Below are 26,304 nucleotides of genomic sequence, written 5' to 3'. Positions count from 1 at the left end.
TTACTAGCAGACACAATGACTGACCCAAGCTTTCGCCTTCTTTTGTGTATAGTTCTCTAAAATGTGGAAATATCAGAATGAAACATTCTTCAGTGGATATGTTCAACAAAATGACAACAAGATCAGTTGATTTTCACCAACCCTACAGTCACAGACAAAAGCTTAGTTTGGATAAGGCCTTATATAGAGCCAAATTTGCTGGAAAACCATCCAATTACAAGACCAACTTACAAATGGGAAACCAGGAAGCATAACTGCCCTAAGTATTCACCTTCATTAAATAAGACTTGACGCTTTACATGGTGGAGACTAAAAACAGGGCTTGTGGTTACATCATGTGGATAGATCTCCCTTGGAAGAGGTATGGTTCTGATAAGAACTGTAGAGTGTGTGCTTGACGTTTCATCCAGCATGCTCTCGTCCTCCTCAAGAGAGGAGCCTGATAAGCCATGCTCCAGATTTTTCAGAACAATTGTACATGTATACAAAATTATGTACAGATATTGTTCAAAATCTGGAATATGACTTTCATTGTTAGGCTCAAATCAGAACATGATATAAAGTGCTTACCGAGTGAGTTGTGTTGTCAGTAATGCCAGTTGCCAGTGATGTGTTAAACTCCAGAAAACTGTCTCCAAGGGACTTGGTCTTGTCTCTTCATCAATGCTAACGCTACTAAAACCAAAGAGTCAAGTAAACAAAGATCAAAGCCGAATAACATACAAGTAGACATCACTGCGATGTCTTTATAGTCTTTAACTCTCATTTTCGTATTGACCTTTGTTTCAACTCTCTTCAATTGTTGGTTGATCAGCAAACACAACTCCTGAAAAGACATAATTCTAAAGCTTCAAAGCAGCCATTTTGAACTGACACCCCTTCTACTTTCTTGGGCTCTTTCAACAGCCCAAGAAAGAAGACAATTTAGACAGTCCAAATCGTCTGATTCAATAGGATTTTGCATACACCGAAGGGGATTGGGCCAAACACTCTCTGATATTTCATGTTTTACCTGCCATCCAAAATTTATCAATGGTATTAAATTATGGCTCCCCATACACAGGTATGTCACCCAGGTTTACGCGAAAATTAAATTAATCCACAGAGAAGGACCTATGTCCCTGTCAACTTTTTGAAAAGTGAAGAGACCTGTAACATAATGACGTCATGCTTAGTTTCCTAAAGCAGTGAGGTGGGAAGCTATAACTGTCCAAGTAAAAAATAATAGCTTGACATCATTATGTTTTGGGTCAATATATGAAATATATATGAGTCCACAGGGGACTGAATCAGTGAATTATACCTTTGAAATAACCAACAACATTGGACCCACGTACCTTTTACCCAGCAGGCAGCAGCAAGAGATCAAAGTCCGATCACCTCAACAACGAGCACAGGAACCCCATCATCAAGAATTTGGATGTACCATGAACAGCGGCTCACTCAGCGGCTTGTGCTCTGGCTGAGATGGACACACACAACAGTCATTAAAAACATGCAAAAGGAAGAAATGACAATACAACATGAGTGCATTAGCTTGGATTAACTGATTCTCAGAGGGCAGTGGAGAATGAGAAAGATGGAGAAAAGTAAGTTATAAGTGCTTCCCTAAATGACCTTCTTCCAGGCATGTGGAACACCAAAGAATTATTGTCAAGATGGCTTACATCATACTTCCCAGCCAATGTTGAATCCTTGGTGTGTATGATAGAAGCCTGTCTTGTGTTAAGGATATCATGAAAGAAACTCTGGACACACACGTTATTTATTCTGCATGTTGCCGCCATAGGCATGGAGAGCCTCAATCTGGCAGATTGTACAATCATGTCACAATCAGCTTCTGAAACATTGTCCAATCGTATGGTATAAGATCCGACACAGCATGCACAGAATGACGAAGCAACATACATGGAAATCACTGAACCAATTTTGTAAAGATCAAGATCGAGATTCTGCATGCTTGGGGCGGCAGCGTGCAAAGAGCGAATTGTACCTACTGTGGGCTAGCGTGCCATATTGTAACAACCTGATGCATTGCACCTTTAATGTATTTACACATACAAAGATGGCTTCAGTGAGTAAAAAGTTGGCTGATAAAATAAAACAAGTCCAGATTTTTTAAACAACCCTTGTGGAATGTGTACACTCATCCTTGTACGTGATTTGGATCCAGGAATGAGGACATTTCATTTCAGTACACTCCTCATTCACTACAAGCAGCCTGTAGATGCAGCTTCCGTCTTGTTTCTGTTCACTTTGGCACAAATTGTACAACCATACCAAAAAATTCCATCCATTTTTTGTAGTTTAATTCAATCCAACCTTAAAGGCTGGGGATTCTCATTAGTTGAAAACTTAAAAGACAAAACCCAAGGTCAAGATCTACAGAACAACCAGGCATTTCACTATTACCATAACCATGGACTAATATCAGAATATGATGTAGACTGTTTCCATACCTGTTGAGTAGTGTCACCAGTGATAATATATCTCTGATTTGTTACACTCCAGAGAACGGCCTCCAGGGACTAGCTTGCTCTTGTCTCTCTGTCAAACTACTGAAACTAGGGAAACTAAACCATGTTTGAATTCCAATCTGTATTACTGCACACATGTGGAGGCCACAATTTCAAAATATATAGGTGCACTTTACAACAGTAGTTGAAACATCATTGAAAGCAGTGTCAAATCAACAAAGATCGGGGCCAAATAATATACAAGCCCACATCACTGGAGTTTCTCATATAAATCTTATCTTCTTAGTTGTCATTTTTCCATTTCTTTTCAACTGTTGCTTGACTAGTTAGTATATTTTATTTTTCAAAACACCTTAAATACATGTACACTTCCCAAAAAGTCCTTTTCCTCAAGCCTGTAAGCAGCAATTTAACATATTACATCCCTCTACTTTTTCCAGTTCTTAAGATTTGTTTTCAGCCATCTACAGATGCAAGCCTGCAAAACAAGGAGTGTTGATCTGGGGTTATGTTTAAACAATCCCACCTGTTTTTTCAGCCAAGCAATCTCTTCAATCTGCCTTGAGTAGAAGCACAACTTAATTGGTTGAAAAGAGCCGTGTTGGTTGGGAGTATTCATTTTGTTGGTAGCGATTGGGCTGCTACCATGTCCTAGTCGTTCATGAACCAGTGATGCAAAGTTAGTAACAAAGGAGCCTCTGATGCCAAGGAAATAGTGTTCTCTCTCGGTCCAACTTAAGGCTAATACAGGAGATCACAGTCTCTGCAGAAAACATTCCCAAATTATAAACAATATTAACTGTAACCTCCAAGAGTGCATGTGAAATCATAATAAAATCAGAGGATTTGGGGGACCATTTTAACCTTTATAGCTCCCCATATACATGTCAACCGGTATTTGGGCAAAATAAATGTATTCACCAAGCATGATCCTTAGATAGACATAATGAAGTCACACTTTGTTTACACGAGCTATATTATAAGACAGTAAGGTGGGGTAGGTCTTAATGTACTAGGTCTACAGGACATGAGGCAATGAGTTCACAGGAGACTCAATCAGTGAATCCTACCTTTGGGATGACCAATAACAAAAGATCACTTACGTTTTACCAAGAAGGCTACAGTAAGAGATCACAATACAATCATCTTAACAACAGTGGCCATCATCGAGAAATGACAAGAAGCTGGTCATCCTGTAAGCAACGACTCATCAGCGGCTTGTGCTCTAGCTGAAATGAAAGCACATAACAGTCATTAAAACATGCAAAATGAAAAAATGGCACAAAAATATGAGTGGAGGGGCCTGTTTGCCGATTCTCAGAGGGCGTTGAAGGATCGGAAAGATGGAGAGAGCTGATTGAGAATTTGTAATTCACGTATGTGCACCCAGCACTGCCGGTGTATCAATCTAGTTATACATGGCATTTTATGGGGTGGTGCATTACAGGGGTAGCCATAATCCAGTCCCGCCTCCTGCGATACGGCTTCAAATTTTGATCAAAGAAGCAGCGGTGGAGAGCCGTAGCCAATGTTCAATACTTGTGCATGCTGTATTCTCACATGGAGACACCGCACCGTGTGTTGCCAACATAGAGTGCAACATAAACCATTGAAAACATTTCATGTAAGGGTTTAACTGAAGATATACACGTACCCTACATATATATTTGCAATGGATGTTTGTAATGACACACATGATAAAGCCAAAAGTGCAAATGTTATTTAAAATAGATATTGAGCCTCTTCATACAACAGCGTCATTAGAATTGAGTATCATTCCATGACATAAATAAACTAAATTCTACAATATTCAAACATCAATTGAACTTTCGGTTGAGCAATGTGTTGCTGTGACAGAATAAAATCACAGTGCACCTGATTTTTAAGTTCTTGAATCTGGCTTTAATAACTTTTGCAAGCTAATGACCATCAGGATGACGTTTAGTTCAACCCTGGCCTCATATTTATGTGTTTCACATTCTTGTGGAAACCCCTATTGCAAGAATATCATGATTTGTTTTGCACAAAGACGGGAATAAACAAATTTTCACTGCTTGAAAAAGACTACTGCATATTTGACTACATCAGATCTATCACTCACAAAACAACCCAGCAAATGTCTCATTTCCATCACAAAAGCTAACTGGCATTCCAGTCTACAACCCTGAACAATAAGTAAAACTAAGTTGAGGAAGGAAACATACATGTACATGGTAAGTGCTGCCACAATAACCTTCGTATCTGAATGAGAATGACTGAGAGAGAGGGGGAGAGACAACGGAATAACAGACAGATGAATAACAGATAGACTGACAAACATACCGACAGCACATAGACAGATGAACAAGACAAAGAGGACAGTTATCTTGAAAACTAGACCTCTCCCCATTGTATTTTTAGTACAAAAAGATTTTACGGTAATAACCAAAATCATTTTGGCAAAGAAAAATCTTTGAAAATAATCAAATTGTATTCAGAAATGATTAGCACAACCTCCATGCAACACAGACTTAAAGTATGAGGCCTACTTTCTACCCAATTTTTACCAGGTTCACTGAAATATGTAGAAATTACAGATTGTATAATGTATTTATACAATTCTGAACCTCAGTGGATAGGTCTAGTTAGTTTTAAAGACTTTGACTTCCTGACAAATTCTCGTGGGGTGTAAAGTAATGTTGTCTCTTCATTTACCACATCAAATCATACTATCCTCCAGTTTGTTTAGACTACTCATTGACTATCAAATTAGTAACTTTGGCCCCACATACAGGCTGGAGATTTTCATTGGTTGAAAAATTTGTTGGACAAAAGTCATGTTTCAGATTTACAACACAACTGTACATAGGCCACTATTACTCCCTAGGCCTATTTTTTATTTTATTAACATTTACTGTTGGGCTGTTATCAGAAGTAGGCTAGGCCTACAGTGTTTGTATAGCGTGAGCTGTTTCCAGACCTACTGAGTACAATAAAGTGTCAAAATACATCTCAGATGTGCAACAATCCAGAAAACGGTCTCACAGGAGTGTTCTTCGTCTCTCCATTACTGCTTCAAAGTTAAGAAACCAAAGGAACCCCTTTAAAATCCCAGCCTGCATGCCTGACAGTACAGTCACTGTGAGCTGTGGGGCCGCCATGTTTAAATGCAGGGTACACTTTACCACAGCAAAAGCAGTGTAAAATCAACAAAGCCAAGCCCAAACTTGTGGAGTTTGTAATACAGAAATCTCGTTATCGTCTTTGCCGTCATTTCTCCATTTATTTTCAATTGTTGGATGGTAAGCCAGTCTCAGTTCTCACCTTTAAATTCACCTCCTGTGAAGTCACATTTGAACGAACCCGCCAACTTGGCCACACATGCGTTCTTGTGCGTAGGCATTGTAATGCTAATGCTCGCGCCACCGTGGAAAACTGGTCGTCGATCAAATTGCACACATATTGAGCAGGGTACCAAACAGGGGATAAAACAGCGCTGGTGATTGGCGCGCTTGAAATAGGCCCTCTCAGTGCAGTGTGCACAAGCACGACGAAGATCTGAAGATAATGCAATTATTATTTTTTTCGTTATGTAAATCAAAAGAATGACCACTATTGCAAAGAGAAAAAAAAGCATTTCCCAAAACTGTCTGCGAGCAATTTGCATCAATATAAAAAACCCTGTATTTCCTACCCCCAAAGCCTGGACAAACGCGACCATCTGAGGCTTGGGCTTTCAGAGCTACGGCTGGGTCTATTGTCTTTGCGTCTCCACGCATTTCCAATGGAGCGAAGACCTATACCGAGCTCTAGACAAGAGATTCGGATGCAGCTGTAGTTTACATCTTGACCGCAACACACACCATGACGTCAAACTACAGTCAGTCGTAGAAAAGATGCTATACGAGACGTTATCTACCAAAAAAATTATCAAATTTACGTCCGAAATTCTGGGGATTCTAGCTAATTATACCTTTTTCAGGTTGCAATACAATGCCTCCTGAAGCGAAACCGATACTGGAAATTGATGCATTTTGTTTATGGTCGGCTTTCTTGACACGGACTGCATGCATATTAGCAAACGATGGGCAACATAGAGTGATACTTATTATTATATTATTTTGCGGGAACGAGATGATTTTGAGGGAACGAAACCATAATTCGAGGGAACGGAATTAAAAAAATCTTCATTGTGTCTGTCCCCTTAGGGGCTCCTTAGGTACTCGTAGAGAGGAACATCGAATGTAACTGTGCGTTTTTGCAAGTTGAGTCTCACTCACTGTCCGACAGTAAATGCCCCCCCCCCAAAAAAAAAAATTCAAAATACATGTACATACAATGTAGGGCGGAAATAATGCCGCCCTGCGCTCCGAAGGAACGGGTTAGCCTTTCGACGGTTTTGTGTGTGTGTGGGGGGGGGGGTTGTCGGATCAGGTCGACATTCAAGACAATGACCAGAAGCGGTTTTCTTTTGAATAAGGGTTTGATATGCTACATTTTTAATCAGTCCTTTCCCAAAACTATTGAGCATACTTTTGCCCGATGCGGAATAACAGGTGAATCGCTGGACTGTTGGGCAACTTAAAGAGCATAACACTGTATGGGTAAATAAGTGGTGAAACAAAACCACTTTCTAAAACCGTTGGGCAAAAAGAGACAAGTCTACCTATAACAGAGCCTGAAAGTTGACTCCTGATGGTGCGCATCCGGAACACTTGGATAGGATAAATAACGAGCAAAGATGTTATAATTAGCTGTTTCGGCAGCTCACAAAACAGGTATTGCTTTTCTGATTTTTTTTAGCTGTTTTGGCAACAACCTGAACAACTCTTTCTTTTCTGATGATTTTTTTTTTCATTTCCTTTTTGGCTTTTTGGCAAGTTGCGAAAAAGGCATTCTTTTTGTTCTTTTTTTAGCTGTTTCGGCAACAGCCGGAACAGCCCTTGCTTTTCTGATGATTTTTAGCTGTTTCAGCAACTTTGCAGAAACAGGTATTGTTTTTCTGATTATTTTGATTTAGCTGCTTCGGCAACTTTGCCGAAACAAATATTGTTTTTCTGATTTTTTTTCTTTTTCAACTCAATTCCTTTCACCAGTCGACTTGGGCAGTTTACTAAATCTGATCGACTTAAAACTTGGCAGACCTTTGCACCATCATCCAAGGACGGTGCTAGAAAAAAATTCACAGTGATAACCTCAGTAGTTTATTTACTATTGATGTTTCTAATAATTAATATTTCCCCATAGACTTTGTACACAGATCGCACGCAGTTTTCGGACTGTCCTATATCAGGCTATGAGGGCGCTATTGCAGAATTACGGTTACACCTGCTTGGGCTTTCAATTTTCAACAAACTGTTCTATATTTAACCATGGATGGCGTTGTTGCGCAACATAGGGTTTGTACACACTTTGTCCAGCATAATGCGTGAGCAGTCCTCAACTTTGACCGAGAATTACTACCAGAACGAAAAAGAAATCAGACTAAAGTTTCCCTTCCGTTCGATCGCAAATATACCCAAGGGTGCAAATATTAAATAATATTTCATACGTTTTTTTCCAGTTTAGACAAACATCACGTGACATGAAATTAAAGGAGCAGTTTTCCTGCGCACGGGTTTCTAGGCCATCGACTTTGTACACGTTTTCGAGCCACAATTTTGGTAACTTTGCAATGTTTGATCGTTCCAAAGTGATAGCCAACGAAGACCCTGATGCAAGATTTATTGCAAAGGGATGACGTCATGATGACTTCATCACCTTATTTTATATTCATTTTTGAACATTTAGCTTTTCCCCATAAATTTTTGTACACGTTTTTCTACTTAACACAAGTGAAAAATTCCTTTCACCAGTCGACTTGGGCAGTTACTAAATCTGATCGACTTAAAACTTGGCAGACCTTTGCACCATCATCCAAGGACGGTGCTAGAAAAAAATTCACAGTGATAACCTCAGTAGTTTATTTACTATTGATGTTTCTAATAATTAATATTTCCCCATAGACTTTGTACACAGATCGCACGCAGTTTTCGGACTGTCCTATATCAGGCTATGAGGGCGCTATTGCAGAATTACGGTTACACCTGCTTGGGCTTTCAATTTTCAACAAACTGTTCTATATTTAACCATGGATGGCGTTGTTGCGCAACATAGGGTTTGTACACACTTTGTCCAGCATAATGCGTGAGCAGTCCTCAACTTTGACCGAGAATTACTACCAGAACGAAAAAGAAATCAGACTAAAGTTTCCCTTCCGTTCGATCGCAAATATACCCAAGGGTGCAAATATTAAATAATATTTCATACGTTTTTTTCCAGTTTAGACAAACATCACGTGACATGAAATTAAAGGAGCAGTTTTCCTGCGCACGGGTTTCTAGGCCATCGACTTTGTACACGTTTTCGAGCCACAATTTTGGTAACTTTGCAATGTTTGATCGTTCCAAAGTGATAGCCAACGAAGACCCTGATGCAAGATTTATTGCAAAGGGATGACGTCATGATGACTTCATCACCTTATTTTATATTCATTTTTGAACATTAAGCTTTTCCCCATAAATTTTTGTACACGTTTTTCTACTTAACACAAGTGAAAAAGTAGTCTTTAACTTCGGCGCAAAATTACTATAAGAACGAAGGAGAAATCGGGTACTTTACGCTCTGTTATTTGATTTGAAATATGCCTAAGAGTCCGAATATGAAGTAATATTTCATTAGAAGTGTTCAGTTGAAGTGCAAATCACGTGACATGAACTTAAAGGAGCAGTGTTTCCGCAAATGAGTTTTTTGCCCTAGACTGTGTACACGTTTTCAAGGCACAATTTTAAAACCTTTCCGATGTTTGATGGTTATCAAGTGACAGCCAACAAAGACCGTGATACAAAAATTATTGTAAGTAAAGGACGTCATGATGACGTTATCATGTCATTTATTCGTGATTTTTCAATATTTATTTTAGCCCTTTGACTTTGTACACGTTTTCAAGCAAGCATTTGGGTTAGTTTGAGAGCTTTGATCAACTTCAAAGTTACAGCCATGAAAGACCTTGATGAAAAAATACGTCGAAATTTATTACGTCGTGATGACGTCATCATGTGATTTATTATTAATTTTTAAATATTTATTTCAGCCCATTGACTTAGTACACGTATTCGAGGCACTAATTTCGTACCTCAGTAATCATTGATCACCGTCAAACTTACAGCAAGCACTAGCTATACAACGAAGATAATTCTAAAATATTTATGTCATGTTGACGTCATCACGGGATTTGTTATTAAATTGTGAATACTTAAATAGTCCTTTAAATGTATAAAAACCCGTATAAAATCAACCGTGGCCTCCCGCAACATTCTGTTTGCAGCAAGTGCCAGGATAAAAAGTGGTCTTGATTTTGTCTTGTGTAGGTTAATTGACATAACCATTCCTTCCGGTTTAAACCAGAAGTAGGCATATTGTTTGAAAGTGGTAAAAGCTGTAAAGTTTTTTTCAACATAAGGCGTCTGTCGGTGTTAATGCTGGGTTGAAACCTTGCTTATATCTTGGAGAGGAAGTGCTTTGAGCAAATATTGAGCTCATTCAATGATAACGTCATAAATAATTTCTTTTCTTTCGAAACGGACAGTATCGGCGTTATCAACATGTCAGATGTTGTTAATTCTGCCTGGATTCTACTTTTGCGTTGATTAAAAAGGCTCGTGACACCCGATGATCTGCGTGGGGACGTATTAAGTCCTGAACCCCAAACAGGACGGGTGATGAAGTCAGTGACAACATCAGACCCTTAACTTGCAGATTCAGCGTGGCGACAGTTGCCAAAGAATGGCAGAGTAGTTTTAAAGTGTATATCATACAGTTCAACTTCTAGTCACAGTTATCAAAAGTGAAATTCATTTTTGCGTCAAAATGTTCAGGATAGGGCAACAGATGTCATCTCTAGTGGTCCTGCAATCTTTGTTCTTATATTTCGTACACAGAAAATGTGAAATGTGCAATCGATTACTCTTATGTAAGATATTATCAAAGATTTTTTGGTTTTTAGTGTGCAATGCATATTTATGATTATGCAAATAACACGGGGTTCGCAGACCAATGTCAGTGGAGAATACACTCTTTGAGGCCCCTATATCTTCTAAAGTACATGTCCTATTGGGTTCATATTTTGCAGACACCTTGAATAGAGAGTGCTTGAGAGGAAATTTGCCTGATGTGATGATGACGTCATGAGCAGACAAGTCACGTGAAATTAAATTAAACTCTTGAAGGCCCTATATCTCCAGATGTACCAGACCAATCGGGTTCAAATCTTGCAGATATCTTGAGAAGGGGGTGCGTCAGAGGAATATTGACCTCATGTGCTGATGTCGTCACCAGGAGACAAGTCACGTGACATTAAAGGGGAACTTTTCAAACCACTACACCTCGAAAAGTACATGTCCGATGCGATTGAAACTTTGTGTGTGGCTTGAAAGGGAAGGGTTTTAGACGAAGCAAGAATTCTGCAAAAATAAGAGGCAGTTGGACAAAAACTACGACTTCCTTTTGCAGATATATCCCTAACTACTGCAAATATGGATGTGAAACTTATATGAATAGATAGGAGAACATATGCCTTTTCAGATGACACCAAGATTGCCAGATTTATATCATTTCAAGACCTTTTATGCTCGAATATATGAAGCATTCTCTGCGCGGGATAAGAACTGGTATAGCGCAGACGAAGCCAGAATTCCCCCAAAAATGGGAAACACTTGGAAAAGAACTTGCACTTCCTTTGGCAGCTATTTCCCTAACTACTGCAAATATGGAAATGGAAATGGAAACATATATGAATGGATAGAGGAACATGTGGCCTTTCCAATGACACCAAGGTTGCAATGTTTGGATAATTGGTAGACATTTTATGCTCGAATACATAAAGCATTTACTGAGGAATACAGGACCCGGTACAGCGCAAAGTCAGAATTACTCAAAAATATCAAGCAGTCAGACAAGAACTTGCACTTCCTTTTGAAGATATTTCCCTAACTAATGCAAATATGAAAATCAAACTTATATGAATGGACAGACAAACATGTGGCCTTTCAGATGACGCCAAGATTACAATATTTAGATAATTTTGAAACTTTTTATGCTCAAATATATGAAGCATTCACTGCGCAGGATAAGGACCAGTATAGGGCAGACGAAGCCAGAATTCCGCAAAAATATCAGGCAGTTGGACAAAAACTTGCATTTCCTTTGGCAGATATTTCCCTAACTACTGCAGATATGGATATCGGACTGATATGAATAGATAGGGGATATGAAACTTATATGAATGGATAGAAGAACTTGTGGCCTTTCAGATGACAGCAAGATTGGAAGATTTCGATAATTCTTACACCCTTTAGGCTCCATTATATGAAGCATTCTCTGCGCGGGATAAGAACCAGTGTAGCGCAGACGAAGCCAGAATTTTCCAAAGATAGGAGGCAGTTGTACAAGAACTTGCACTTCCTTTTGTAGATATCTCCCTAACTACTGGAAATGTGGATATGAAACTTACATGAATAGACAGGGAAACATGTGGCCTTTCAGATGACACCAAGATTGCCAGATTTAGATAATTCTCAGACCTTTTATGCTCGATTATATGAAGCACTATCTGCGTGGGATAAGGACCAGTATAGCGCAGACGAAGCCAAAATTCCGCAAAGATATCAATCAGTCAGACAAGAACTTGCACTTCCTTTGGCGGATATTTCCCTAACTACTGCAAATATGGATATGAAACTTATATGAATGGACAGGGAAACATGTCACCTTTCAGATGACACCAACATTGCCAGATTTAGATAATTCTCAGAACTTTTTTGCTCGATTATATGAAGCAGTCTCTGCGTGGGATAAGGACCAGTATAGCGCAGACGAAGCAAGAATTCCGCAAAAATATCAGGCAATTGGACACGAACGTGCATTTCCTTTGGAAGATATTTCCCTAACTACTGCAAATATGGATTTGAAACTCATATGAATGGACACTGAAACAAGTGGCCTTTCAAATGACACCAAAATTGCCTGATTTCGATACTTTTTAGACCTTTTATGCTCGAAAATATGAAGCATTCAATGCGCAGGATAAGGACCGGTATGGTGCAGACGAAGCCAGAATTCCGGAAAAAATCAGGAAATTGGACACGAACTTGCATTTCCTTTGCAAGATATTTCCCTAACTACTGCAAATATGGACACGAAACTGATATGAATGGATAGAGAAACATGTCACCTTTCAGATCACACCAACATTGCCAGCTTTAAATAATTCTCAGCCCTTTTGTGCTCGATTATATGAAGCATTCTCTGCGTGGGATAACGACCGGTATATTGCAGACGAAGCCAAAATTCCGCAAAAAAATAGAGGCACTTGGAAAAGAACTCGAACTTAGTTTGGCAGTTATTTCCCTAACTACTGCAAATATGGATATGAAACTTATATGAATGGGCAGGGAATTATGTGCCTTTCAGATGACACTAAGATTGCCAGATTTACATAATTCTCAGACCTTTTATGCTCGATTATATGAAGCATTCTCTGCGCCGGATAAGGACCGGTATGGTGCAGACGAAGCCAGAATTCCAAAAAAATATCAGGCAATTGGACACGAACTTGCATTTCCTTTGGAAGATATCTCCCTAACTACTGCAAATATGGATATGAAACTTATATGAATGGGCAGGGAATTATGTGCCTTTCAGATGACACCAAGATTGCCAGATTTACATAATTCTCAGACCTTTTATGCTCGATTATATGAAGCATTCTCTGCGCCGGATAAGGACCGGTATGGTGCAGACGAAGCCAGAATTCCAAAAAAATATCAGGCAATTGGACACGAACTTGCATTTCCTTTGGAAGATATCTCCCTAACTACTGCAAATATGGATATGAAACTTATATGAATGGGCAGGGAATTATGTGCCTTTCAGATGACACCAAGATTGCCAGATTTACATAATTCTCGGACCTTTTATGCTCGATTATATGAAGCATTCTCTGCGCCGGATAAAGACCGGTATGGTGCAGACGAAGCCAGAATTTCACAAAAATATCAGGAAATTGGACACGAACTTGCATTTCCTTTGGAAGATATCTCCCTTACTACTGCAAATATGGATAAGAAACTCATATGAATGGATAGGGAAACATGTCACCTTTCAGATCACACCAACATTGCCAGATTTAGATAATTCTCAGACCTTGTATGCTCGATTATATGAAGCAGTCTCTGCGTGGGATAAGGACCAGTATAGCGCAGACGAAGCCACAATTCCGTAAAAATATCAGGCATTTGGACACGAACTTGCATTTCCTTTGGAAGATATCTCCCTAACTACTGCAAATATGGATATGAAACTTATATGAATGGGCAGGGAATTATGTTGCCTTTCAAATGACACCAAGATTGCCAGATGTAGATAATTCTCAGACCTTTTATGCTCGATTATATGAAGCATTCTCTGCGCCGGATAAGCACCGGTATGGTGCAGACGAAGCCAGAATTCTGCAAAAAAGGAGGCAGTTGGAAAAGAACTCGCACTTCCTTTGGCAGCTATTTGCCAACTACTGCAAATATGGATAGGAAATTAATATGAATGGATAGAGGAACATATCGCCTTTCAGATGACACCAAGATTGCCAGATTTAGATAATTCTCTGACCTTTTAGGCTCGATTATATGAAGCATTTTCTGCGTGGGATAAGGACCGGTATAGCGTAGACGAAGCCAGAATTCCACAAAGATGTCAATCAGTCAGACAAGAACTCCAACTTAGTTTGGCAGCTATTTCCCTAACTACTGCAAATATAAATATGGATATGAAACTTATATGAATGGGCAGGGAAACATGTTGCCTTTCAGATGACACCAAGATTGCCAGATTTAGATAATTCTCTGACCTTTTAGGCTCGATTATATAAAGCATTCTCTGCGCAGGATAAAGACTGGTATGGTGCAGACGAAGCCAGAATTCCGCAAAAATATCAGGCAATTGGACACGAATTTGCAATTCCTTTGGACGATATTTCCCTAACTACTGCAAATATGGATATGAAACGTATATGAATGGATAGAGGAACATGCGGCCTTTCCGATGACACCAAGATTGCCAGATTTAGATAATTTTCAGACCTTTTAAGCTCGATTATATCAAGCAGTATCTGCGTGGTATCAGGACCAGTATAGCGCAGACGAAGCCAGAATTCCGAAAAAAGAGGCAGTTGGAAAAGAACTCGCACTTCCTTTGGCAGCTATTTGCCAACTACCGCAAATATGGATAGGAAATTAATATGAATGGATAGAGGAACATATCACCTTTCAGATGACACCACAATTGCCAGATTTAGATAATTCTCTGACCTTTTATGCTCGTTTATAGGAAGCCTTCTCTGAGCGGGATAAGGACCGGTATAGCGTTGCCGAAGCCAGAATTCTGCAAAGATATCAATCAGTCAGACAAGAACTTGCATTTCCTTTGGACGATATTTCCCTAACTACTGCAAATAGGGATATGAAACTTATACAAATAGATAGGGGGACATGTGGCCTTTCAGATGACAGCAAAATTGGAAGGTTTAGATAATTCTCAGACCTTTTATGTTCGAATATATGAAGCAATCCTTGTGCGGGAAAAGGATCGGTATAGCGCAGACGAAGCGAGGATTCCCTAAAAATATCAGGCAAGTGGACACGAACTTACATTTCCTTTGGCAGATATTTCCCTAACTACTGCAAATAGGGATATGAAACTTATACAAATAGATAGGGGGACATATGGCCTTTCAGATGACAGCCAGATTGGAAGATTTAGATAATTCTCACACCTTTTATGATCGATTATATGAAGCAGTCTCTGCGTGGGATATGGACCGGTATAGCGCAGACGAAGCCAGAATTCTGCAAAAAAGGAGGCAGTTGGAAAAGAACTCGCAATTCCTTTGGCAGCTTTTTCGCAACTAATGCAAATATGGATATGAAATTAATATGAATGGATAGAGGAACATATCTCCTTTCAGATGACACCAAGATTGCCAGATTTAGATAATTTTCTGACCTTTTAGGCTTGATTATGTGAAGCATTTTCTGCGTGGGATAAGGACCGCTATAGCGTAGACGAAGCCAGAATTCCGCAAAGATATCAATCAGTCAGAAAAGAACTCAAACTTAGTTTGGCAGCTATTTCCCTAACTACTGCAAATATGGATACAAAACTTATACAAATAGATAGGGGAACATGTGGCCTTTCTGATGACAGCAAGATTGGAACATTTAGATAATTCTCAGACCTTTTATGCTCGATTATATGAAGCATTCTCTGCGTGGGATAAGGACCAGTATAGCGCAGACGAAGCCAGAATTCCGCAAAAATATCAGGCAAGTGGACACAAACTTGCATTTCCTTTGGACGATATTTCCCTAACTACTGCAAATATGGATATGAAACTTATATGAATGGACAGGGAAACATGTGGCCTTTCAGATGACACCAAGATTGCCAGATTTAGATAATTCTCAGACCTTTTATGCTCGATTATATGAAGCAGTCTCTGCGTGGGATAAGGACCAGTATAGCGCAGACGAAGCCAGAATTCCGTAAAAATGTCAAACAGTCAGACAAGAACTTGCATTTCCTTTGGCAGATATTTCCCTAACTACTGCAAATAAGGATATGAAACTTATACAAATAGATAGGGGGACATGTGGCCTTTCAGATGACAGCAAAATTGGAAGGTTTAGATAATTCTCAGACCTTTTATGTTCGAATATATGAAGCAATCCTTGTGCGGGAAAAGGACCGGTATAGCGCAGACGAAGCGAGAATTCCGCAAAAATATCAGGCAAGTGGACACGAACTTGCATTTCCTTTGGACGATATTTCCCTAACTACTGCAAATATGGATATGAAACTTATATGAATGGGCAGGGAATTATGTGGCCTTTCAGATGACACCAAGATTGCCAGATGTAGATAATTCTCAGACCTTTTATGCTCGATTATATGAAGCATTCTCTGCGCCGGATAAGGACCGGTATGGTGCAGACGAAGCCAGAATTCCACAAAAATATCAGGCAATTGGACACGAACTTGCATTTCCTTTGGAAGATATCTCCCTAACTACTGCAAATATGGATATGAAACTTATATGAATGGGCAGGGAATTATGTGCCTTTCAGATGACACCAAGATTGCCAGATTTACATAATTCTCAGACCTTTTATGCTCGATTATATGAAGCATTCTCTGCGCCGGATAAGGACCGGTATGGTGCAGACGAAGCCAGAATTCCACAAAAAATATCAGGCAATTGGACACGAACTTGCACTTTCTTTGGCAGATATTTCCCTAACTACTGCAAATATGGATATGAAACTTATATGAATGGATAGGGGAATTATGTGCCTTTCAGATGACACCAAGATTGCCAGATTTACATAATTCTCGGACCTTTTATGCTCGATTATATGAAGCATTCTCTGCGCCGGATAAAGACCGGTATGGTGCAGACGAAGCCAGAATTTCACAAAAATATCAGGAAATTGGACACGAACTTGCATTTCCTTTGGAAGATATCTCCCTTACTACTGCAAATATGGATAAGAAACTCATATGAATGGATAGGGAAACATGTCACCTTTCAGATCACACCAACATTGCCAGATTTAGATAATTCTCAGACCTTGTATGCTCGATTATATGAAGCAGTCTCTGCGTGGGATAAGGACCAGTATAGCGCAGACGAAGCCACAATTCCGTAAAAATATCAGGCATTTGGACACGAACTTGCATTTCCTTTGGAAGATATCTCCCTAACTACTGCAAATATGGATATGAAACTTATATGAATGGGCAGGGAATTATGTTGCCTTTCAAATGACACCAAGATTGCCAGATTTAGATAATTGTCTGACCTTTTAGGCTCGATTATATAAAGCATTCTCTACGCAGGATAAAGATCTGTATGGTGAAGACGAAGCCAGAATTCCGCAAAGATATCAATCAGTCAGACAAGAACTTGCACTTCCTTTTGCAGATATTTCCCTAACTACTGCATATATGGATATGAAACTTATACCAATGGACAGGGAAACATGTGGCCTTTCAGATGACACCAAGATTGCCAGATTTAGATAATTCTCAGACCTTTTATGATCGATTATATGAAGCAGTCTCTGGGTGGGATATGGACCGGTATAGCGCAGACGAAGCCAGAATTCTGCAAAAAAGGAGGCAGTTGGAAAAGAACTCGCACTTCCTTTGGCAGCTATTTGCCAACTACTGCAAATATGGATAGGAAATTAATATGAATGGATAGAGGAACATATCGCCTTTCAGATGACACCAAGATTGCCAGATTTAGATAATTCTCTGACCTTTTAGGCTCGATTATATGAAGCATTTTCTGCGTGGGATAAGGACCGGTATAGCGTAGACGAAGCCAGAATTCCACAAAGATGTCAATCAGTCAGACAAGAACTCCAACATAGTTTGGCAGCTATTTCCCTAACTACTGCAAATATGGATATGAAACTTATATAAATGGGCAGGGAAACATCTGGCCTTTCAGATGACACCAAGATTGCCAGATTTAGATAAGGCTCAGACCTTTTATACTCGATTATAGGAAGCCTTCTCTGAGCGGGATAAGGACCGGTATAGCGTAGACTAAGCCAGAATTCCGCAAAGATATCAATCAGTCAGACAAGAACTTGCACTTCCTTTGGCAGTTATTTCCCTATCTACTGCAAATATGGATATGAAACTTATACCAATGGATAGGGAAACATGTGGCCTTTCAGATGACACCAAGATTGCCAGATTTAGATAATTCTCAGACCTTTTATGATCGATTATATGAAGCAGTCTCTGCGTGGGATATGGACCGGTATAGCGCAGACGAAGCCAGAATTCTGCAAAAAAGGAGGCAGTTGGAAAAGAACTCGCAATTCCTTTGGCAGCTTTTTCGCAACTAATGCAAATATGGATATGAAATTAATATGAATGGATAGAGGAACATATCTCCTTTCAGATGACACCAAGATTGCCAGATTTAGATAATTTTCTGACCTTTTAGGCTTGATTATGTGAAGCATTTTCTGCGTGGGATAAGGACCGCTATAGCGTAGACGAAGCCAGAATTCCGCAAAGATATCAATCAGTCAGACAAGAACTCCAACTTAGTTTGGCAGCTATTTCCCTAACTACTGCAAATATGGATACAAAACTTATACAAATAGATAGGGGAACATGTGGCCTTTCTGATGACAGCAAGATTGGAACATTTAGATAATTCTCAGACCTTTTATGCTCGATTATATGAAGCCTTCTCTGAGCGGGATGAGGACCAGTATAGCGCAGACGAAGCCAGAATTCCGCAAAAATATCAGGCAAGTGGACACAAACTTGCATTTCCTTTGGACGATATTTCCCTAACTACTGCAAATATGGATATGAAACTTATATGAATGGACAGGGAAACATGTGCACTTTCAGATCACACCAAGATTGCCAGATTTAGATAATTCTCAGACCTTTTATGCTCGATTATAGGAAGCATTCTCTGCCTGGGATAGGGACCAGTATAGCGCAGACGAAGCAAGAATTCCGTAAAAATATCAAACAGTCAGACAAGAACTTGCATTTCCTTTGGCAGATATTTCCCTAACTACTGTAAATAGGGATATGAAACTTATACAAATAGATAGGGGGACATGTGGCCTTTCAGATGACAGCAAAATTGGAAGGTTTAGATAATTCTCAGACCTTTTATGTTCGAATATATGAAGCAATCCTTGTGCGGGAAAAGGACCGGTATAGCGCAGACGAAGCGAGGATTCCGCAAAAATATCAGGCAATTGGACACGAACTTGCATTTCCTTTGGCAGCTATTTCCCTAACTACTGCAAATATGGATATGAAACTTATATGAATGGATAGGGAAACATGTAACCTTTCAGATCACACCAAGATTGCCAGATTTAGATAATTCTCAGACCTTTTATGATCGATTATATGAAGCAGTCTCTGTGTGGGATATGGACCGGTATAGCGCAGACGAAACCAGAATTCCGCAAAAAAGGAGGCAGTTGGAAAAAAACTTGCACTTCCTTTGGCAGCTATTTGCCAACTACTGCAAATAAGGATAGGAAATTAATATGAATGGATAGAAGAACATATCGCCTTTCAGATGACACCAAGATTGCCAGATTTAGATAATTGTCTGACCTTTTAGGCTCGATTATATAAAGCATTCTCTACGCAGGATAAAGATCTGTATGGTGAAGACGAAGCCAGAATTCCGCAAAGATATCAATCAGTCAGACAAGAACTTGCACTTCCTTTTGCAGATATTTCCCTAACTACTGCATATATGGATATGAAACTTATACCAATGGACAGGGAAACATGTGGCCTTTCAGATGACACCAAGATTGCCAGATTTAGATAATTCTCAGACCTTTTATGATCGATTATATGAAGCAGTCTCTGGGTGGGATATGGACCGGTATAGCGCAGACGAAGCCAGAATTCTGCAAAAAAGGAGGCAGTTGGAAAAGAACTCGCACTTCCTTTGGCAGCTATTTGCCAACTACTGCAAATATGGATAGGAAATTAATATGAATGGATAGAGGAACATATCGCCTTTCAGATGACACCAAGATTGCCAGATTTAGATAATTTTCTGACTTTTTAGGCTCGATTATATGAAGCATTTTCTGCGTGGGATAAGGACCGGTATAGCGTAGACGAAGCCAGAATTCCACAAAGATGTCAATCAGTCAGACAAGAACTACAACTTAGTTTGGCAGCTATTTCCCTAACTACTGCAAATATGGATGTGAAACTTATATAAATGGGCAGGGAAACATCTGGCCTTTCAAATGACACCAAGATTGCCAGATTTAGATAAGGCTCAGACCTTTTATACTCGATTATAGGAAGCGCTCTCTGAGCGGGATAAGGACCGGTATAGCGTAGACGAAGCCAGAATTCCGCAAAGATATCAATCAGTCAGACAAGAACTTGCATTTCCTTTGGCAGTTATTTCCCTATCTACTGCAAATATGGATATGAAACTTATACCAATGGATAGGGAAACATGTGGCCTTTCAGATGACACCAAGATTGCCAGATTTAGATAATTCTCAGACCTTTTATGATCGATTATATGAAGCAGTATCTGTGTGGGATATGGACCGGTATAGCGCAGACGAAGCCAGAATTCCACAAAGATGTCAATCAGTCAGACAAGAACTCCAACTTAGTTTGGCAGCTATTTCCCTAACTACTGCAAATATGGATATGAAACTTATATAAATGGGCAGGGAAACATCTGGCCTTTCAGATGACACCAAGATTGCCAGATTTAGATAAGGCTCAGACCTTTTATACTCGATTATAGGAAGCATTCTCTGAGCGGGATAAGGACCGGTATAGCGTAGACGAAGCCAGAATTCCGCAAAGATATCAATCAGTCAGACAAGAACTCCAACTTAGTTTGGCAGCTATTTCCCTAACTACTGCAAATATGGATATGAAACTTATATGAATGGGCAGGGAAACATGTAACCTTTCAGATGACACCATTATTACCAGATTTAGATAATTCTCAGACCTTTTATACTCGATTATAGGAAGCCTTCTCTGAGCGGGATAAGGACCGGTATAGTGTAGATGAAGCCAGAATTCTGCAAAGATATCAATCAGTCAGACAAGAACTTGCACTTCCTTTGGCAGATATTTCCCTAACTACTGCAAATATGGATATGAAACTTATATGAATGGATAGGGAAACATGTAACCTTTCAGATCACACCAAGATTGCCAGATTTAGCTAATTCTCAGACCTTTTATGCTCGATTATATGAAGCATTTTCTGCGAGGGATAAGGACCGGTATACCGTAGACGAAGCCAGAATTCCGCAAAGATATCAATCAGTCAGACAAGAACTTGCACTTCCTTTTGCAGATATTTCCCTAACTACTCTATTGGAAGATATTTCCCTAACTACTGCAAACATTGACACGAAACTTACATGAATGGATAGAGGAACAAATGGCCTTTCAGATGACACCAAGATTGCCAGGTTTAGATAATTCTCGGACCTTTTATGCTCGATTATAGGAAGCCTTCTCTGCGCGGGATAAGGACCAGTATAGCGTAGACGAAGCCAGAATTCCGCAAAATATCAAACAGTCAGACAAGAAATCGCACTTCCTTTGGCAGATATTTCCCTAACTACTGCAAATATGGATATGAAACTTATATGAAGGGACAGGGAAACATGGGACCTTTCAGATCACACCAACATTGCCAGATTTAGATAATTCTCAGACCTCTTATGATCGATTATATGAATTAGATAATTTAGATTTAGATTAATTAGATTTAGAATTAATTAGATTATTTAGATTTAGATAATTCTCTGACCTTTTAGGCTCGATTATATAAAGCATTCTCTGCGCAGGATAAAGACCGGTATGGTGCAGACGAAGCCAGAACTCCGCAAAAATATCAGGCAATTGGACACGAATTTGCAATTTCTTTGGACGATATTTCCCTAACTACTGCAAATATGGATATGAAACGTATATGAATGGATAGAGGCACATGCGGCCTTTCCGATGACACCAAGATTGCCAGATTTAGATAATTTTCAGACCTTTTAAGCTCGATTATATCAAGCAGTATCTGCGTGGTATCAGGACCAGTATAGCGCAGACGAAGCCAGAATTCCGAAAAAAAGGAGGCAGTTGGAAAAGAACTCGCACTTCCTTTGGCAGCTATTTGCCAACTACCGCAAATATGGATAGGAAATTAATATGAATGGATAGAGAAACATATCACCTTTCAGATGACACCAAGATTGCCAGATTTAGATAATTCTCTGACATTTTATGCTCGATTATAGAAAGCCTTCTCTGAGCGGGATAAGGACCGGTATAGCGTTGCCGAAGCCAGAATTCTGCAAAGATATCAATCAGTCAGACAAGAACTTGCATTTCCTTTGGCAGATATTTCCCTAACTACTGCAAATAGGGATATGAAACTTATACAAATAGATAGGGGGACATATGGCCTTTCAGATGACAGCCAGATTGGAAGATTTAGATAATTCTCACACCTTTTATGATCGATTATATGAAGCAGTCTCTGCGTGGGATATGGACCGGTATAGCGCAGACGAAGCCAGAATTCTGCAAAAAAGGAGGCAGTTGGAAAAGAACTCGCAATTCCTTTGGCAGCTTTTTCGCAACTAATGCAAATATGGATATGAAATTAATATGAATGGATAGAGGAACATATCTCCTTTCAGATGACACCAAGATTGCCAGATTTAGATAATTTTCTGACTTTTTAGGCTTGATTATGTGAAGCATTTTCTGCATGGGATAAGGACCGCTACAGCGTAGACGAAGCCAGAATTCCGCAAAGATATCAATCAGTCAGACAGGAACTCCAACTTAGTTTGGCAGCTATTTCCCTAACTACTGCAAATATGGATACAAAACTTATACAAATAGATAGGGGAACATGTGGCCTTTCAGATGACACCAAGATTGCCAGATTTAGATAATTCTCAGACCTTTTATGCTCGATTATATGAAGCAGTCTCTGCGTGGGATAAGGACCAGTATAGCGCAGACGAAGCCAGAATTCCGCAAAAATATCAGGCAAGTGGACACAAACTTGCATTTCCTTTGGACGATATTTCCCTAACTACTGCAAATAGGGATATGAAACTTATACAAATAGATAGGGGGACATGTGGCCTTTTAGATGACAGCAAAATTGCCAGATTTAGATAATTCTCAGACCTTTTATGTTCGATTATATGAAGCAGTCTCTGCGTGGGATAAGGACCAGTATAGCGCAGACGAAGCCAGAATTCCGCAAAAATATCAAACAGTCAGACAAGAACTTGCATTTCCTTTGGACGATATTTCCCTAACTACTGCAAATAGGGATATGAAACTTATACAAATAGATAGGGGGACATGTGGCCTTTCAGATGACAGCAAAATTGGAAGGTTTAGATAATTCTCAGACCTTTTATGTTCGAATATATGAAGCAATCCTTGTGCGGGAAAAGGACCGGTATAGCGCAGACGAAGCGAGGATTCCGCAAAAATATCAGGCAATTGGACACGAACTTGCATTTCCTTTGGACGATATTTCCCTAACTACTGCAAATATGGATATGACACTTATATGAATGGATAGGGAAACATGTAACCTTTCAGATCACACCAACATTGCCAGATTTAGATAATTCTCAGACCTCTTATGCTCGATTATATGAAGCAGTCTCTGCGTGGGAAATGGACGGGTATAGCGCAGACGAAACCAGAATTCCGCAAAAAAGGAGGCAGCTGGAAAAGAACTTGCACTTCCTTTGAAAGATATTTCCCTAACTACTGCAAATATGGATATGAAACTTATATGAATGGATAGGGAAACATGTAACCTTTCAGATCACACCAAGATTGCCAGATTTAGCTAATTCTCAGACCTTTTATGCTCGATTATATGAAGCATTCTCTGAGTGGGATTAGGACCGGTATATCACAGAGGAAGCCAGAATTCCGCAACAAAAAAGGAGACCGTTGGAAAAGAACTCGCACTTCCTTTGGCAGATATTTCCCTAAGTACTGCAATTATGGATAAGAAAATTATACCAATAGACAGAGGGGCATGTGGCCTTTCAGATGATGCCACGATTGCCAGATTTAGATAATTCTCAGACCTTTTATGCTCGATTATATGAAGCATTCTCTGCGCAGGATAAGGACCAGTATGGTGCAGACGAAGCCAGAATTTCTCAAAAATATCAGGCAATTGGACACGAACTTGCGTTTCCTTTGGAAGATATTTCCCTAACTACTGCAAATATGGATAAGAAAATTATACCAATAAATAGAGGAAAATGTGGCCTTTCAGATGATGCCACGATTGCCAGATTTAGATAATTCTCAGACCTTTTATACTCGATTATATGAAGCATTCTCTGCGAAGGATAAGGACCGGTATGGCGCAGACGAAGGCCATTGGAAACGAACTTGCATTTTCTTTGCAAGATATTTCCCTAACTACTGCAAATTTAGATATGAAACTTATAAAAATAGGTCGGGAAACATATAGCCTTTCAGATGACACCAAGATTGCCAGATTTAAATAATTCTCAGACCTTTTATGCTCGATTATATGAAGCATTCTCTGTGAGGGTTTAGGACCGGTATATCGCACACGAAGCCAGAATTCCGCAAAAAAAAGAGGCAGGTGGAAAAGAACTCGCACTTCCTTTGGCAGCTATTTCCCTAACTATTGCAAATATGGATAAGAAATTAATATGAATGGATAGAGGAACATATCACCTTTCAGATGACACCAAGATTGCCAGATTTAGATAATTCTCTGACCTTTTATGCTCGATTATAGGAAGCCTTCTCTGAGCGGGATAAGGACCGGTATAGCGTTGCCGAAGCCAGAATTCTGCAAAGATATCAATCAGTCAGACAAGAACTTGCATTTCCTTTGGCATATATTTCCCTAACTACTGCAAATAGGGATATGAAACTTATACAAATAGATAGGGGGACATATGGCCTTTCAGATGACAGCAAGATTGGAAGATTTAGATAATTCTCACACCTTTTATGCTCGAATATATGAAGCAATCCTTGTGCGGGAAAAGGATCGGTATAGCGCAGACGAAGCAAGGATTCCCTAAAAATATCAGGCAAGTGGACACGAACTTGCATTTCTTTTGGCAGATATTTCCCTAACTACTGCAAATAGGGATACGAAACTTATACAAATAGATAGAGGGACATATGGCCTTTCAGATGACAGCCAGATTGGAAGATTTAGATAATTCTCAGACCTTTTATGATCGATTATATGAAGCAGTCTCTGCGTGGGATATGGACCGGTATAGCGCAGACGAAGCCAGAATTCTGCAAAAAAGGAGGCAGTTGGAAAGGAACTCGCACTTCCTTTGGCAGCTATTTCGCAACTAATGCAAATATGGATATGAAATTAATATGAATGGATAGAGGAACATATCACCTTTCAGATGACACCAAGATTGCCAGATTTAGATAATTCTCTGACCTTTTAGGCTTGATTATGTGAAGCATTTTCTGCGTGGGATAAGGACTGCTATAGCGTAGACGAAGCCAGAATTCTGCAAAGATATCAATCAGTCAGACAAGAACTCCAACTTAGTTTGGCAGCTATTTCCCTAACTACTGCAAATATGGATATGGATACAAAACTTATACAAATAGATAGGGGAACACGTGGCCTTTCTGATGACACCAATATTGGAAGATTTAGATAATTCTGAGACCTTTTATGCTCGAATATATGAAGCAGTCCATGAGCGGGATAGGGACTGGTATAGCGCAGACGAAGCCAGAATTCTGCAAAAAAGGAGGCAGCTGGAAAAGAACGTGCACTTCCTTTGGCAGCTATTTCCCTAACTACTGCAAATATGGATATGAAATTTATATAAATGGATAGAGGAACATATGGCCTTTCAGATGACACCAAGATTGCCAGATTTAGATAATTCTCAGACCTTTTATGCTCGATTATATGAAGCATTCTCTGCGCAGGATAAGGACCGGTATATTGCAGACGAAGCCAGAATTCCGCAAAAAAAGGAGGCAGTTGGAAAAGAACTCGAACTTAGTTTGGCAGCTATTTCCCTAACTACTGCAAATATGGATACGGAACTTATACAAATAGATAGGGGAACAGTGGCCTTTCAGATGACAGCAAGATTCGAAGATTTAGATAATT

At 39.5% G+C, this 26,304-nt stretch overlaps 1 protein-coding gene across 12 annotated transcripts in view; it reads right to left on the bottom strand.

Moving 5' to 3' along the window:
• Window positions 1–26,304, bottom strand: part of LOC110979608 (DNA polymerase subunit gamma-1-like) — a 105,744-nt gene that overhangs the window by 2,447 nt on the left and 76,993 nt on the right. For 10 of the 12 annotated variants that reach the window (XM_087136446.1, XM_087136441.1, XM_087136440.1 and 7 more), the window contains 4 exons: window positions 3,581–3,706; window positions 2,460–3,240; window positions 1,338–1,462; window positions 571–675 (listed from right to left, as the gene is read on the bottom strand). The gene's annotated coding sequence lies outside the window, so the exon portion shown is untranslated. The remainder of the gene's footprint in view (window positions 1–570; window positions 676–1,337; window positions 1,463–2,459; window positions 3,241–3,580; window positions 3,707–26,304) is intronic. The other 2 variants (XM_087136445.1, XM_087136442.1) reach the window with 2 other exon arrangements.

Source organism: Acanthaster planci, linkage group LG05, assembly GCF_054643075.1.
Source record: "Acanthaster planci isolate LZ-2023a linkage group LG05, COTS_SCS, whole genome shotgun sequence".
In the NCBI taxonomy this organism is placed as follows: domain Eukaryota; kingdom Metazoa; phylum Echinodermata; class Asteroidea; order Valvatida; family Acanthasteridae; genus Acanthaster; species Acanthaster planci.
Note: the sequence above shows the minus strand (reverse complement) of the source record. Positions and strands in the feature narration are given on the sequence as shown.